Raw genomic sequence first — 16074 nt, 5'->3', positions numbered from 1 at the left:
TAAACACAATAGTTTGTACCTCCCACTCCTCCACCCCTATATTGTCCCTTCCATCCAACCCCCACTGGAAACCACTAGTTCGTTCTCTACATCTGTGAGTCTGCTTCTTTTTTGTTACATTCACTAGTTTATTTTTTAGACTCCACATATAAGTGATATCATGCAGTATTTCTTTCTTTTTCTGACATATTTCACTTAGCATGATGCCCTCCAAATCCATCCATGTTGCTAAAAATGGCAAAATTTCATTTTTTTATGGCTGAGTAGTATTCCATTGTATATCTGTACCACTTTTTCTTTATCTGTTCATCTGCTGATGGACACTTAGATTGCTTCCATATCTTGGCAATTGTAAATAATGCTGATGTGAACATTGGGGTGCGTGCATCTTATTGAATTAGTGTTTTTGTTTTTTTCTGATATATACCCAGGAGTGGAATTGTGGGTCATATGGTAGCTCTATTTTTAGCTTTTGAGAAACCTTCATACTCTTTTCCACAGTGGCTGCACCAATTTACATTCCCACCAGCAGTGTACAAGGGTTCCTTTTTCTCCACATCCTTGCCAACATTTCTTATTTGTGTTCTTATTGATGATAGTCATTTTTACAGGTGTGAGATGACATCTCATTGTGGTTTTTATATGCATTTCTCTAATAATTAGCAATGTGGAGCTTCTTTTCATGTGCCTATTGGCCATCTGCATGTCCTCTTTGGAAAAATGTCTGTCGAGTTCTTCTCATTTTTTAATTGGGTTGTTTATTTTTTGATGTTGAGTTCTATGAGCTATTTATATATGTTGGATATTAATCACTTATCAGTCATATCATTTGCAAATATTTTCTCCCATTCAATAGGTTGTCTTTTCATTTTGTCAGTTGTTCCTGTGCTGTGCAAAATCTTTTAAGTTTAATTAGGTTCCATTTGCTTATTTTTGCTTTTATCTCCTTTAATTTAGGAGACAGATCCAAAAAAATATCACTGCGATTTATATCAAAGAGTGTTCTATGTTTTCCTCTAAGAGTTTTATGGTTTTGGTCTTACTTTTAGGTCTTTAATCCAGTTTGAGTTTATTTTTGTATATGGTATGAGGGAATGTTCTAATTTCATTGTTTTACATGTAGCTGTCCAGTTTTCCCAGCACCACTTACTGAAGAAACTGTCTTTTCTCCATTGTATATTTTTGCCACCTTTATCATAGTTTGACTATAAGTGTGTGGGTTTATTTCTGGGTTTTCTATCCTGTTCTGATCTATGTGTCTGTTTTTGTGCTAGTGCCACACTATTTTGATTACTGTAGCTTTGTAGTATAGCCTGAAGTCAGGGAGTGTGATTCCTCTAGCTCTGTTCTTCTTTCTCAAGATTGTTTTTGCTATTCAGGGTCTTTTGTGTTTCCATACAAATTGTAAATTTTTTTATTCTAGTTCTGTGAAAAATGCCATTGGTAGTTTGATAGGGATTGCATTGAATCTGTAGATTGCCTTGGGTAGTATGATCATTTTAACAGTGTTGATTCTTCCAATCCAAGAACAGGGTATATCTCTCCACCTGTTTGTATCATCTTTAATTTCTTTCATCAGTGTCTTATAGTTTTCTGCATACAGCTCTTTTGTCTCCTTAGGTAGGTTTATTCCTAGGTATTTTGTTCTTTTTGTTGTAATGGTAAATGGGCGTGTTTTCTTAATTACAATTTCAGATTTTTCATCATTAGTGTATAGGAATGCAAGGGATTTCTGTGCATTAATTTTGTATCCTGCTACTTTAACATATTCATTGTTTAGCTCTAGTAGTTTTCTGGTAGCATCTTTAGGATTCTCTATGTATAGTATCATGTTATCTGCAAACAGTAACAGCTTTACTTCTTCTTTTCCAATTTGGATTCCTTTTATTTCTTTTTCTTCTCTCATTGCTGTGGCAAAACTATGTTGAATAATAGTGGTGAGATTGGACAACCTTTTCTTGTTCCTGATCTTAGAGGAAATGGTTTCAGTTTTTCACTATTGAGAACGATGTTGGCTGTGGGTTTGTCATATATGGCCTTTATTATGTTGAGGTAAGTTCCCTCTATGCCTACTTTTTGGAGGGTTTTTATCATAAATGGGTGTTGAATTTTGTCAAAAGCTTTTTCTGCATCTATTGAGATGATCATATGGTTTTTATTCTTCAATTTGTTAATATGGTGTATCACATTGATTGATTTGCGTATATTGAAGAATCCCTGCATCCCTGGGATAAACCCCACTTGATCATGGTGTATGATTCTTTTAATGTGCTGTTGGATTCTGTTTGCTAGTATTTTGTTGAGGATTTTTGCATCTATGTTCATCAGTGATATTGGCCTGTAGTTTTTTTTTGTGACATCTTTGTCTGGTTTTGGTATCAGGGTGATGGTGGCCTCATAGAATGAGTTTGGGAGTGTTCCTCTCTCTGCTAATTTTATAATTTGATAAGGATTGCATTGAGTCTGTAGAGTGCCTTGGGCAGTATAGTCATATAAACAATATTTATTCTTCCAATACAAGAACATGGTATATATCTTTCTACCTGTTTGTGTAGTCTTCAATTTATTCCATCAGTGCCTTACAGTTTTCAGAGTACAGGTCTTTTTGCCTCCTTAAGTATATTTATTCCCAGGTATTTTATTCTTTCTGATGCTATGGTAAATGGGATTGTTTCCTTAATTTCCCTTTCGATATTGATACTTCAATATTAATGTAGAGAAATGCAGCAGATTTCTGTATATTAATTTTGTATCCTGCAACATTATTGAATTCATTAATGAGCTCTAGTAGTTTTCTGGTAGTGTCTTCAGGATTTTCTATGTATAGTGTCATGTCATCTGCAAACAGTAACAGTTTTAAGTCTTCCTTTCTAATTTGGTTACTTTGTTTTTCTTCACTGATTCCTGTGGCTAGTACTTACAAAACTATGTTGAATAAAAGTGGTGAGAGTGGGCATCCTTGTCTTGTTCCTGATCTTAGAGGAAATGCTTTCAGCTTTTCACTGTTGAGTATGATTTTAGCTGTGGGTTTGCCTTTATTATGTTGAGGTAGGTTCCCTCTATGCCCACTTTCTGAAGAGTTTTTATTATAAATGGATGTTGAATTTTATAGCTTTTTCTACATCTTTTGAGATGATCGTATGGCTTTTGAAGAACAAATTCTTCAATTTGTTAATGTGGTGTATCACACTAATTGATTTGTGGTTATTGATAATTCCTTGCATCCCTGGGATAAATCCCACTTGATCATGGTGTATGATCCTTTTAATGCATTGTTGGATTTGGTTTGCTAGTATTTTGTTGAGGATTTTTGTGTCTATGTTCATCAGTGATACTGGCCTGTAATTTTTTGCGGGGGTGGGGTGGTTATCTCTTTTTGGTTTTGGTGATGGTGGCCTCATAGAATGAGTTCAGAAGTGTTCCTTCCTCTGCAGTTTTTTGGAATAGTTTCAGAAGGGTAAGCATTAATTCTTCTCTAAATGTTTGGTGAAATTCACCTGTGAAGTCATCTGGACCTGGACTTTTGTTTGTTGAGGTTTTTAAATTACTGATTCAATTTCATTACTGGTAATTGGTCTTTTCATATTTTCTACTCCTGGTTCAGTTTTGGGAGATTGTACCTTTCTAAGAATTTGTCCATTTCTTCTAGGTTGTCCATTTTATTGGCGTATAGTAGCCTGTAGTAGTCTCTTACGATCTTTTGTGTTTCTGTGGTGTCAGTTGTAACTTCTCCTTTTTCATTTCTGATTTTATTGATTTGGGCCCTCTTCATTTTTTCTTGATGAGTCTGGCTAAAGGTTTATCAATTTTGTTTATCTTTTCAAAGAACCAGCTCTTAGTTTCATTGATCTTTTCTTTTTTTTGGTCTCTATTTCACTGACTTCTGCTCTGATCTTTATGATTTCTTTCCTTCTAATAACTTTGGGTTTTGTTCATTCTTCTTTTTCTAGTTCCTTTAGATGTTAAGATTAGGGTATTTATGAGATTTTTCTTGTTCTCTGAGGTATGCTTGTATTGTTATAAACTTCCTTCTTAGAACCTTTTGCTGTGTCCCATGGGTATTTGATTGTTGTGTTTTCATTTTCATTTGTCTCTAGGTATTTTTTGATTTCCTCTGATTTCTTCAATGATCCATCGGTTGTTTAGTAGCATATTGTTTAACCTCCATGTGTTTGTGTTTTCTGCAGTTTTTTTTATTGTAGTTGATTTCTAATCTCATAACATTGTGGTCAAAAAGGTGCATGATTTGACTTCAGTTTTCTTAAATCTACCAATGCTTGTTTTGTGGCCTAGCATGTGATCTATCCTGGAGAATGTTCAATGTGCTCCTTAAAAGAATGTATATTCTGCTGCTTTCAGATGGAATGCTCTCTATATATCAAGTAATTCCATTTAGTCTAATGTGGTTTTTAAGGCCTGTGTTTCCTTACCGATTTTCTGCTTCGGTGATCTGTCCATTGATGTAAGTAGGGTGTTAAAGTCCCCTACCGTATTGTATTATTGTTGATTTCTCCTTTTATGTCTGTTAATATATGCCTTAAATATTTAGGTGCTTCTGTGTTGGGTGCATATATATATTTACAATTGTTATATCTTCTGGGATTGATCCTTTGATCATTACGTAGTGTGTTGCTTTGTCTCTTGTAACAGTCTTTATTTTAAAGTCTATTTTGCCTGATACATGTATTGCTACTCTGGCTTTCTTTGATTTCCATTTGTATGGAATACTTTTTTCCATCCCCTCACTTTCCGTCTATATGTGTCTCTAGATCTGAATTGAGTCTCTCTAGGCAGCATATATATGAGTCTTGTTCTTGTATCCATTCAGCCACTCTATGTCCTTTGGTTGGAGTATTTAACCTGACTACATTTAAGGTAATTATCAATATGTATGTTCTTATTGCCCTTTTGTTAATTGTTTTGTATTTGTTTTTACAGGTCTTTCCCGCCCTTTCTTCTTCTTTTATTCTCCTGTGATTTGATGACTATCTTTAGTATTAAGTTTGGATTCCTTTTTCTTTCTTGTATGTATGTCTATTATGGATTTTTGGTTTGTGGTTATCATGAGGTTTTTGTATAGCAGTCTATATATATATTGTTTTAAGTTGCCAATCTCTTAATTTCAAATGCATTTTTAAAACTCTGCATTTGTACTCTGCAGGCCCTCATGATTATTGGCTACTGGTTAGCAGGGCCTGGTCATGAGGAGGCTGGCTGCAGAACCCCAGGGGTCCCAGGGCTAGTTTTGGCTCACTGATGGCCAGAGTCAGGGTCCTGAAGACTCCAGGGCTGTTGGCCACCCACTGGTGGGTGAAGCCAGGTCCTGGAGTTAGTGCTGGACCACTGGTAGACAGAGCTGTTTCCTGTAGTCTGGCTGCAGGGCCCAGGGATCTCAGAACTCGTTTCAGATTGTTTGGGGGTGGTGTTCCTGACACAGTTGGGTATGGGGTCTGTGGTGTCCCGAACTTTGCATCGGCCTGCTCGTGGACAGGGCCAGGGCCTGGGCCCAGCTGTTCCCAGGTTAAGATCTGGCCTGCTGTGAGCAGGATCTGCAGGCTGTGGGATTGTCGTTTTCTTGCTTCTGGTGTCTGCCCCCTGGTGGATGAGGCTGGTCTAGATGCTTTTGCATGCTTCCTGGAGAGAAGGGCCAGTGCCTGCCCACTGGTGGGTGGAGCTGTGTCTTGGCCCTTTGGTGGGCAGGGCTGTATCTAGGGTGTTTTTAGAGGCAGCTATGAGCTCAGGAAATCTTAAGGCAGCCTGTCATCTGTTGATGGATAGGGATGTGTCTCTGTCCAGTTAGTTGTTTGGCCTGAGGCATCCCAGTACTGGTGCCTAAAGGCTGTTGGGTGGGGCCAGGTCTTGGTGCTAATGAGCCAAGATGGCAGCTGCCATCAGCAGTGTTCATGGGTAGAATGTTCCCCAGTATGGCTGCCACCATTGTCTATGTCCCCTGGGTGAGCCGCAGTCACCCCTCACCTCTCCAGGAGACTCTCCCAGACAAGCAGGTAGGTCTGGCCCAGGGTCCTATCAAATTACTGTTTTTGCCTTGGGTTCTGCTATGTGTGAGATTTTGTGTAGGCCCTTTAAGAATGAAATCTCTATTTCCCTGAGTTCCTGTGAGGCTCCCGAAATTAACCCCTTGGCCTTCAAAGCCAAATGCTCTAGGGTATCATCTTCCTGATACAGGACCCCACAGGCTGGGGAGCCTGACAGGGGGCCCAGAACTCTCATGCCTGTGGAAGAACCTCTGCAATATAATTCTCCAGTTTGTGGGTCACCCACCCTGGGGTATGGGATTTGATTGTATCTTGAGTCTGCCCTTCCTACTTGTCTTGTTGTGGTTCCTTCTTTATGTCTTTAGTTGGAGAAGATCTCTTCTGGTAGGTTCTAGTCTTTTTTTTATGGATGGTTGTTCTGCAGATGTTGTTTTGGTGTGCTCATGAGAGGAGGTGAGCTCAGGGTCTTTCTACTCCCCCATCTTGGCCCCTCCCCTCTGTGAATTTTTTATATTTAAATAAACTTACATCTCTGTGTAGATACGTGTTAGGTTCTATGATGCAGCAAGAGTGCAGCCTTGAATACACGAAAGCTTCCGTGGGCTTCAGTGCTATGTTCATAAAAATATGTGTTCATTTTTCTCAGCTCTTTTATTGAGGTTCAGGAATCTTGCCTCCCACCCTTCTCCTTATTTAATGATGTTCTTCAGTGATGGTAGCAGCAGAAAAAGCTGCATTTTGGTGGGCTTGTGATATTTGCATGGGATTATGGAATATTTTTCAGCTAGATTTTTCTTGTTAATATTCTCATTTTCTTTTCAAACCCTTCAGTCTCACCTTGATTGGTTTGTAGCATAAATCCAATTGTTGGCTTTTTATGACATAAGAGTAACAACTGTTCTTATACTCTCCCGGTAACTATTCTCCCGGTGACTACTGTTTAGTCACTGCAGCTGTTCGTATAATACCTGCTGTAACAGCAAGTCCTGATGCTTTGGTTCAGTGTCGCTCTTCTCCTGGTGTGTTTTGAGACTGGATTCAAGGCTTAGTCAGGGTCCTGGCAGGAATGAGACGGCATATTCAGACTGGTGTTATTTAAGAGAATGAATAAGGGGCTGTTTACAATGGTGTGGGTTCGATTTAGGGAAATCCACCTAAACCTAGTCTTCAAAGCTGGCAACAGAGAGAAGCCATTTCTATCCTATAGGCCTAAAGGATAAGTGGTTACCAGAACCCAGGAGAAGGTAGCTGTGGAGTCAGGGACCTGATGGGAGCTGAGGGACATGACGACAGCCTGGCAGGGAGTGAGTCAGGGGAGTAAATGCCCCAGTCTCACTCTCTGCCCACCCTCTGATCTGCCAGTTTCTGCCATTGGCCAAATAAAGCTGAAAGCCAGTGGGAAAGGGAGCTGTGTGCCTGGTCTTCATAGCTTGGCTTCCCAGGGCACAGAGCAGGGTGGACAAGGTTGGAGGGTGGGGCTACAGGAGCAAGAGGTGAAAGCCCAGCAGGGTTCACCTCCTTTCACCCTTTTAGGATAGCTTGGGAAGATCGTGTGGTCGTAGCATATTTAAGGCCTAGCCTAGTGTGTATTGAACCACATGCGAATAGGCCATCGGGTGGGCAGAACTTCAGTTGTTGAAAATAGAGTTCTCACAATCTTCACATCGTTCACCTAAAATCTAAATGAACAGTGAACATGGAAATTCTGTTGGTGGAAAAGATGGAAAAGCTTTATTTTTTTTCTTAAAGGTAAGGCCTGCAAGTGTGTGAGTCCTTTAGAGACCTTTTTTTTTTTTAAACCACTGTACACTTTTTTATTGATTGATTGATTGATTGATTGCTATGTTGGGTCTTTGTTTCTGTGCGAGGGCTTTCTCTAGTTGCGGCAAGCGGGGGCCACTCTTCATCGCGGTGCGCGGGCCTCTCACTATCGCGGCCTCTCTTGTTGCGGAGCACAAGCTCCAGACACGCAGGCTCAGTAGTTGTGGCACACGGGCTTAGTTGCTCCGCGGCATGTGGGATCTTCCCAGACCAGGGCTCGAACCCACGTCTCCTGCATTAGCAGGCAGACTCTCAACCACTGCGCCACCAGGGAAGCCCCCTTTAGAGACCTTTAGCCCATCTCTAAGCGAGGACTGGCGCTGCCGTGCCCACCCCAGTGCTCAGCAAGGAGGGCAGTCTTGTGTCCCCAAACGAACCCCAAGCTTTTTTCAGGGTGGGGACTATTCCATGGGGTGGAGTAGACACAGAAAGTTTTCATGAGGGAAAAATATTGAAACTGGGCCTTTAAAGAGTGAGAAATACAAGGTAATGACACATGTGAGAGCACAGAGCCCGTTGCTTTCTCAAGCACACTTTATGAGAACTGCCTTTTATTTATGAGCATAGACAAAGAGTATAGATTTATCAGAAAGCAGATAAATGAAAATGCTCCACTGAGGCCTAAATATTGTGCCCACATATATTCTAGAGTAGTTTTCTTAAAATTTGTCTTCAGAGGAGTTTTACATTCTTCTCTCATATATGCTCAGATAATCATAGTATTTGAGAGCTGAAAATATGTGTATTGAATTTCAGTCTTAAATCTAGCCAGATACAGCATAATCTTAATGATAGTGGCTGGTATGTTATTCATTGAGGAACCATAAATCTCTATTTTTAGCTTTTAAATTTATTTAATAATTTGAAAAAGCAGCAATGGGTAGGGACTTATTCCTTCTCCTTTAATTCCCACAACTCTCTGCAAAATAGATATTTAATATCTCTATTTTACTGATAGGAAACTGAACCTCAGAGCTGTAGAGGGATCAGCCAGAAGTAATAGATCCAACTAGTGACAGGATCAGAATTTGCTCCCAGGCCTGAGTGCCCCGTCCATTCTCCCCCCATTATACTAGGCAGCATTTACACTTGACTTCACCCTTGTGGGACTGTGAACCATTGCTTAAACGTCGTTTTTCATGTTGCAATTAAAACACTATTTAATGCACATAATTTTTCAGTTTCCTCTGGGAATATAAAATTATGCACATATATATCTTTATATATGTACATTTCCTTCTGCTCCAAGTGGTAATAGTGACAATTTATAGAGCAAGTGACATGCTGTAACTTTGTTATGTATGTAGAATGCAGAAATTTTTTATTAGGATTGCTTTTATAAGCCTGTCAGCTTCCAGAGAGTTCTTTGAATAATCTGTTCTGGATTTTGTGACTGTGCAAAAGTCAGCACGATAGTCTTTTGCCATTGCATGTAGTTTATTGTTGGTTTTTAAGTGCCCTTCTGTTTCAGAATGATAGCCATGAACATGTTCTTGTATAATACATTTTTAGATATAGAATCAGGAATAATTTGAGCTAGTGTTATAAACAGTGGTCAGTGACATAAAGCCTCAGCACAGAAGAAGGACAACAGGACAAATGCATAGTAACAGTTCTGCAGCCTAAAGCTCTCCCAAATGAAAGATAACCGTGCAGGTGCTGAAAGCATTTGACGTGATTGGTAATACAGTCTCTTAAACAGAGTTCTAGGGATACTTTATCACCTGGCACATAGTGCTTAAGCAGTTAATTCATTCAATAAGATACAGGTATGTGTGTGTGTATGCAGATGCACATACACATACATATACACACACACATATCCAGATGAACTTGTCATCTAAGATTTCTGCTTTGGTACAGATATTCCATCATATTAGAGTATATACAGAGAGATTCAAATGAGAGACACATCTGTGTGTATACACTTTATTTTTGTTTATTTTTGTTACACTTTATTTACCTCAGCTGAGACTAAATGAAGTCAAAAGTGCTAGTCATCACCTGCACGTCTAGTGACCTTGAAAGCTATTTTCTCAGTTGAGTTCTATTTTCACGCACGAGTGCTGTTTTCACACGAGTGCCATGTGTTTGAGAATGCACCTTTGGGATGGTTCTCCTCCACTCAACAATTATAGAGTAATGGATCCTTAGCCAGCTGTTGGACATTTCAGCCTAGATTTCTATTATGAGAACTTTGATTGGTTATTAAAAGAAATGAGTTCAGTACAGCAAGCAAGGATAGGGAACATAAAAACAATGTTTTCCGTGCCCAGCCTCTGTTGCCACTCAGTTTATATCCGTGCAGTTCTGCCGGTAGAATCCCCCATTAACAGCACCAACACCTGTGTGCCTGCAGCTCTCCTGCAGAACTTCTGTCCAGTTATTGTATCTTCCTCTCAAATTTAAAAACACCCCTCTCACACAGAAAAGAAAATAATCTCTCTCATTTGCCTGCCTGACAGTAGAAACATCTTTGCAAAATTACCTCTTAAAATTATGCCTTTGGCTTTTTTAAAGAAACGGCCAAATGAGGGATGCATCTGAAGCCCTTCAAAACAAATTTCAGGCGTTATCCATGTGTTGTTTGCTGCTCTCTGTATAAACATGCATAGGGCCCACTAATTTGAGAATTAAGGATCAGGGGGAGTTTTCTTTTTACAAATAATGAGAATGTGTGTTCCATGTGTGTCTCTCTCGGCTCCTGGGAAGTACCGAGCAAAGCGTGACATACAGCAGAGGAACACCATTCATAGAAGGGGTTAGGATCTTTACTTTCCTCTCATCCAATATGGTTTTGACTCCATATTTTGAGAGGTTTAATGCATAAGTGACTTGGCATAAGCCTCCTAAAAATCATTTATGGAAGCAAACTGGGTAAAAATTATTCCACTTATGTGAAGGATACTCGCAAATATAATCAGTTAACATAGTTTTATTAGATTCCTACCATTTGTCCACATAGTTCAATACAATATGACAAACCAATCTTGATTCTTTTTAAAAGGGGTCCTGTTTCTAACTCCTAAACATCTAATCTTGTTCACATGGAGTTCTTACCTTCTTAGTCTCCTGTGTCATGAGAGCCTTCTCAAAAAGATGTAAAATTGTATCTTTGACAAAAGTGCAGGACTTCCCTGGTGGCGCAGTGGTTAAGAATCTGCCTGCCAATGCAGGGGACATGGGTTCGAGCCCTGGTCCAGGAAGATCCCACATGCCGTGGAGCAACTAAGTCCATGCGCCACAACGACCGAGCCTGCACTCTAGAGCCCACGAGCCACAACTACTGGGCCCGCATGCCATAACTACTGAAGCCCACACGCCTAGAGGCTGTGCTCTGCAACAAGAGAAGCCACCACAATAAGAAGCCTGTGCACCGCACAAAGAGTAAGCCACTGCTCGCTCAACTAGAGAAAGCCTGCGCTCAGCAACGAAGACCCAACGCAGCCAAAAATAAGTAAATAAAATAATTTATTTTTTTAAAATGCAGCTGAAAAGCTACTACTTTGGAAGTGTCTTTTAGCTTTTTCTTAAAATTTGAATCACGCTTAAAAAGATGTCTTTAAAATTGATTAGACTATTTCTTCACCCAAATTACACACTTATGGGCCCTGTATTAATTCACAATTGATTTGCATAATAAAATTATTTTAATAATAGCACTGTTTTAGACATTATCTTTTTAAAAATTTATTTATTTATTTATTTATTCATTTTTGGCTGTGTTGGGTCTTCGTTTCTGTGCGAGGACTTTCTCTAGTTGTGGCGAGCGGGGGCCACTCTTCATCGCGGTGCGTGGGCCTCTCACTGTCGCGGCCTCTCTTGTTGCGGAGCACAGGCTCCAGACACGCAGGCTCAGTAGTTGTGGCTCATGGGCCTAGTTGCTCTGCGTCATGTGGGATCCTCCCAGACCAGGGCTTGAACCCATATCCCCTGCATTGGCAGGCAGATTCTCAACCACTGCACCACCCGGGAAGCCCCCTAGACATTATCTTGTATCATGTTGCATGTAGTAGGAAAAACTCCTATCTTTAGCACTGCAAAATGCACAGCTTTATGTTTAGAAATGAGATACTCAGTTCTGTGAGTCTTTGATCCTGTGCATTATGAGATTTTTTTTTAAAGTTTTACTTTAAAAGAGTATAGCAGAAATCTGAAATATGATGATATATATTACATTTATGACTTTTTATGGCATAACTGAAGTCTTCATTAATATCCTTCCCCTAAAATCATAGAATATTAGAAGTGGAAGGAACCTTGGCAGTCATTCATTCCAACTTCTCACTTGGTTGCAATAGGGAGAACTTCTGAATCTTCTTAAGAAATGAGTGCATAGAACTCAACACAGTTTACTAGATTTGGTCCAGCTGGTGTGGAATGGAATTGGACAGTTATATCCCTTGATCTGATCTCTATTCTCCTGCTAATGTTACCTGAAAAAGCCTGGGGGGAGGGAGGGAAGGGGGAGAACATGTCTTCAACATCGTCTAAGTAAAATGTACATTAGCTATGTAATTGCACTCAATCCACACAGTTTGGAAATTTTACCTACACGACTCTAAGCCTCGCTTGTCTTAGTGGCAAATGGGGACAATACTTCTTAACTCCGCGGTCGCCTGATTACTAAATGTAGAACCAGAATTTTATCCTACTACTTGAATCAAAAGTCCATTGTTTTCCCCCCTCAAAGATGATTGTATTAACTCTTGACAGTCACAGCTCACTAGTGGTTCACGTCGACTTTTGGGCTCCAATAACGTGTGACAGCACAGGCAGTGTGTCTCTCTTATTCACTGTTGTATACTAAGTGCTCAGCACAGTACCTAGTATGAATGCTTGACTTATGATCATGCTGCTTTCAAGGTTTGGACAAGCAGTACTGAGAGGTTGAATCATGATTCTGTTTTTCCCTACTGAATGTTATTATGCAAGAGCAGAATCCATGGTACTCCATGGAGATTTTTGTATTTTCAGATAAACATGATGGACTGAGCATAAGCTAAAATTCTCTCTCGTATTTTGCTTCAGGCACATAGAAATGCTAAATTAAACATCTTTAAAATTAATATTTAAACTTAGCAGGGAAAAGGAACTCTTCATGTACCAGAGCAGAGAATCTGTCAGAGAAGGTAAAAGCTGAGCCGCAGGAGCTGGGCTCTCAGTGCCCAGGCGAGGTTCCCCTCAAGGAAGAGAGCTAGAGCAGAGTCTCAGCCTAGATCCTGTGAATGCTCTTCCCGAATTTAATGAGAACCAGAGTATCTCCATTGGCTAACCTCTCCTAAAAGCCAGAAGCAAGTAGTACCACCCTTGGAATGGATGGTAAAGTTTTCCATCAAATTTCTCCTTTTCAGAGAGTGTTTTCATCTTTTCCACTGTTTCTGAGTAAAATTCCAGCACTCATTTTGAATCTCCTTTTTGCCTTCTATTCTTTTTACAGGGAAGCCAGGCCTATTAGGTTGTCATTAAAGTGTCTTACTGCGGGATAAGTGATGCTTGCAGGAAGGTGTGAATGCGAGTGTTGATAGGCATGTTGGACTTAGGAGAGCTGCTCCCCTTAAATTATGTACTTCATTTGTTTTACTGGCAGTGGAGGTTGGCCTGGTGCTTGCTGACTCATTATTAGCAATTGTGCAAGAAGTGCCAGTATTTACCACCTCTGCTTGGCCTCTTCTGTTCCACATCTCCTTTTGATTCCATCATTTCTTTATCATCTTTGGATGCTCTGGCAGCTCCTTACTGCCCACAGCCTTTGTCTTACTTGCTAAGAAAGGTGCTCCTTATAGGTCACAGCTAATGATGTTGGTTCTAGTCCCAAATGTATTTATTGAATATCTACCATGTGCTGAGTATGGGCGTAGGGAATATAAAAAGTAATGTAGTCCTCTTCCTACCTCAAAAGATTTTGAGGTCAAGGATGTGTCACTTCCTCAGGCCCGCACATTCCCCAAGGAAGCTTAAAAATGCCACATATAGGAGGAGATGATGCCCATGGCTCAGACCTGGGAAATAGTCATGCTTGTGGACCAAGTGCCACGTAGGTCCTTGACTCCGGGCAGTAGCGGGCCAGTCTCACATGGGGTTTCCTAAATTTACGAATCTGGCTACCTGCTGTTCCCTGGAATGCCTGAGAGTTGCCTACCCCTGTTGTATCCCTACAAATGCGCCTTGCAGAAATCCCTTCTCTCTCAGCAAAGAAGCACACTGCATTCTGGAACAAAAATTAATATACTTTCCAAAGAGAGGACTCATTAAGACCAGCACCATAGATGAGGGTCTTCTGACAAGGTCTACTCTCTGGGAAAGATGGATGATGGTAATGAGCTGTGTCTGGAGAGGAATGTTGTGAGGTACCCTTGAGTTTGAGAAGTGTGGACCAGATACCTAACCTGGATGTGGAGCTTTCTTAGTGTCAATATAAGAAAACATCTAAGTTACAGGAGGCCAAATCATAACGGCCATATTCTGAGTCAGCAAGCAGCTGTTCTTAACCATTACGGAGGTCTCAGATTCCTTTGAGAGACTCAACCCAGGGGGAAAATATGTATGGACACAATTTTGCAAATAACCTTAAGAAGCTCACAGGTCCCCTCTCCCCCATATGAAGAACTCTGCTCTATGTGATGGTCCTAGAGAAAATACCAGAATGGTTTAGTCTAGCTTGTATTAAAGATTTTTTTTCCATCTGGAGCAGAATACAAGCTCTGCTATAACCTTGTTCTGCTAGAAAGATTGCAACAAGAGCCAACTCAGCAAAGTTTCAGCAGATAATTTTTAGTTCAGAGTCTCCGTGAAATGATTCCAAATGTAAAACAATTTTCAGATACTATAATTTAGTCATTTGCTTTTTCATTATCCTAATGTCTTTTGGTTGTGAAAAAATAAAGCAGTCATGTTAACACAAACCTATATACTGAAAAACAGATAAATATAGGTGCTTGGGAGAAAAGCTGTATGTAGTGATAGATTATAAAGCATGCTCTGGAAAATGTGAGATACTGTTATTTAGCGCTTTCTTCATTTGACAGGTAAAACCTTTGCAGTTTTGGAGGATTTTGATAGAATAAGGCTATGCTGTTTTAACTAAAAATGGAAATGAAAATACATCTAGTCTATATGGAAGCAATATTCTTGTGGTCTGTTTTTCACTATTTTCAACTTCTGTGCTAGAACAAGGTGTGCGGACATGTTTTGAGGGGATGCTGTGCTTCAGGCCATGCAGGGATCTCGGCATGTACTGCCCCTGAACCACCACCCCGGCCCCCCCCCACCGTCCTGTTATATAATAGTAATGAGACTATACGCCCTACAGCGCTTTTTCCAGGAAAGGAGAAACCAAAACACAAGTCTAATTCTTCGGTTTGTTGTTCATTCAGTCGTTTTTTAAGACTTCTGTCATCCATTCAGAAGAACCTTTGTGGTGTATCTGAGCTCTGTATTCCTCCTGGAAGAAAGGAATGCACTCTTACTTGCCTTCCTTTCTTCCAGGAGCTAGAAATAAGGCTAGGTGTTTGGGACCAATTACTACTCTCCAGAGACAAAGCTTTCTGGAGAGTATTTTTCAAAACTAGATAATGTAAATTCGAACAATTTCTTGACTTTGCAGGACCTGAAATCCTTGCCATGGCCTGCTAAGTGCGTGTGTGGCCTGACCCCACTGGCTCTGGCTTTGTCTCTTTCCCCCTTTCTCATACTCTGGTCGCACTGGCTGCTTTCTGAGTCCCCCCGACGAGGCACACTTCTTCCCATCTGAGGACCTTGGTTTCTTTTCCCTTGATTCTTTGCTTGGACGCTTTCTTCTCAACATTTAATTCACCTGTGCGCATGTCACCTACTCAGATGTACCAGGCCCACCATAAATATAAAGCAGGTCCTGCTATTCACTAACATATCACCTTACTATGTTTCCTCCACAGAGTTTATGACGATCAGAAATTATGGTCTTTTCCATATTTATTGGCTGTCTTCTCCCTCTAAAACGCAGACTGCTTGAGAGCAAAGACCTTGTTGGGGATCTAGTGGTAAAAACATGTTATGTACAAGGTGTCAATAATGGTATGTTGAATGAATGAATGGGCTTTTGTCTCACTGAGGTTATGTGAGGAAAATCAGGCGTTCTGAATTGTGATCCCAAAGTATTTGGGGATTTGTTCATCATGATAAATGCTTATGTAAGAATTAGCAAAATGCTGAGCACATAGCGAATTAGGTAGTTCAAGTGCTTTATATGTATTAACTAATTTAATTCCTATAACCC

The 16074-nt window shown here is 40.2% G+C and overlaps 2 protein-coding genes across 13 annotated transcripts in view; one reads left to right on the top strand and one right to left on the bottom strand.

Moving 5' to 3' along the window:
• LOC309631151 (uncharacterized protein) overlaps positions 1-16074 on the bottom strand; it is a 143527-nt gene that overhangs the window by 7813 nt on the left and 119640 nt on the right. For 2 of the 10 annotated variants that reach the window (XR_014246098.1, XR_014246101.1), the window contains one exon: positions 6965-7053. The exons of the other annotated variants lie outside the window; for them this stretch is intronic. The gene's annotated coding sequence lies outside the window, so the exon portion shown is untranslated. The remainder of the gene's footprint in view (positions 1-6964; positions 7054-16074) is intronic. 10 annotated transcript variants of the gene reach the window in all.
• Positions 1-16074, top strand: part of LYPD6B (LY6/PLAUR domain containing 6B) — a 233115-nt gene that overhangs the window by 200541 nt on the left and 16500 nt on the right. Inside the window, exon 3 of one of the 3 annotated variants that reach the window (XM_082397262.1) lies at positions 15734-15872. The exons of the other annotated variants lie outside the window; for them this stretch is intronic. The gene's annotated coding sequence lies outside the window, so the exon portion shown is untranslated. The remainder of the gene's footprint in view (positions 1-15733; positions 15873-16074) is intronic. 3 annotated transcript variants of the gene reach the window in all.

This window comes from Balaenoptera borealis (assembly GCF_965194805.1).
Source record: "Balaenoptera borealis genome assembly, chromosome: 6".
Lineage (NCBI taxonomy): Eukaryota > Metazoa > Chordata > Mammalia > Artiodactyla > Balaenopteridae > Balaenoptera > Balaenoptera borealis.
This window is presented reverse-complemented; position numbering and strand designations above follow the sequence as displayed.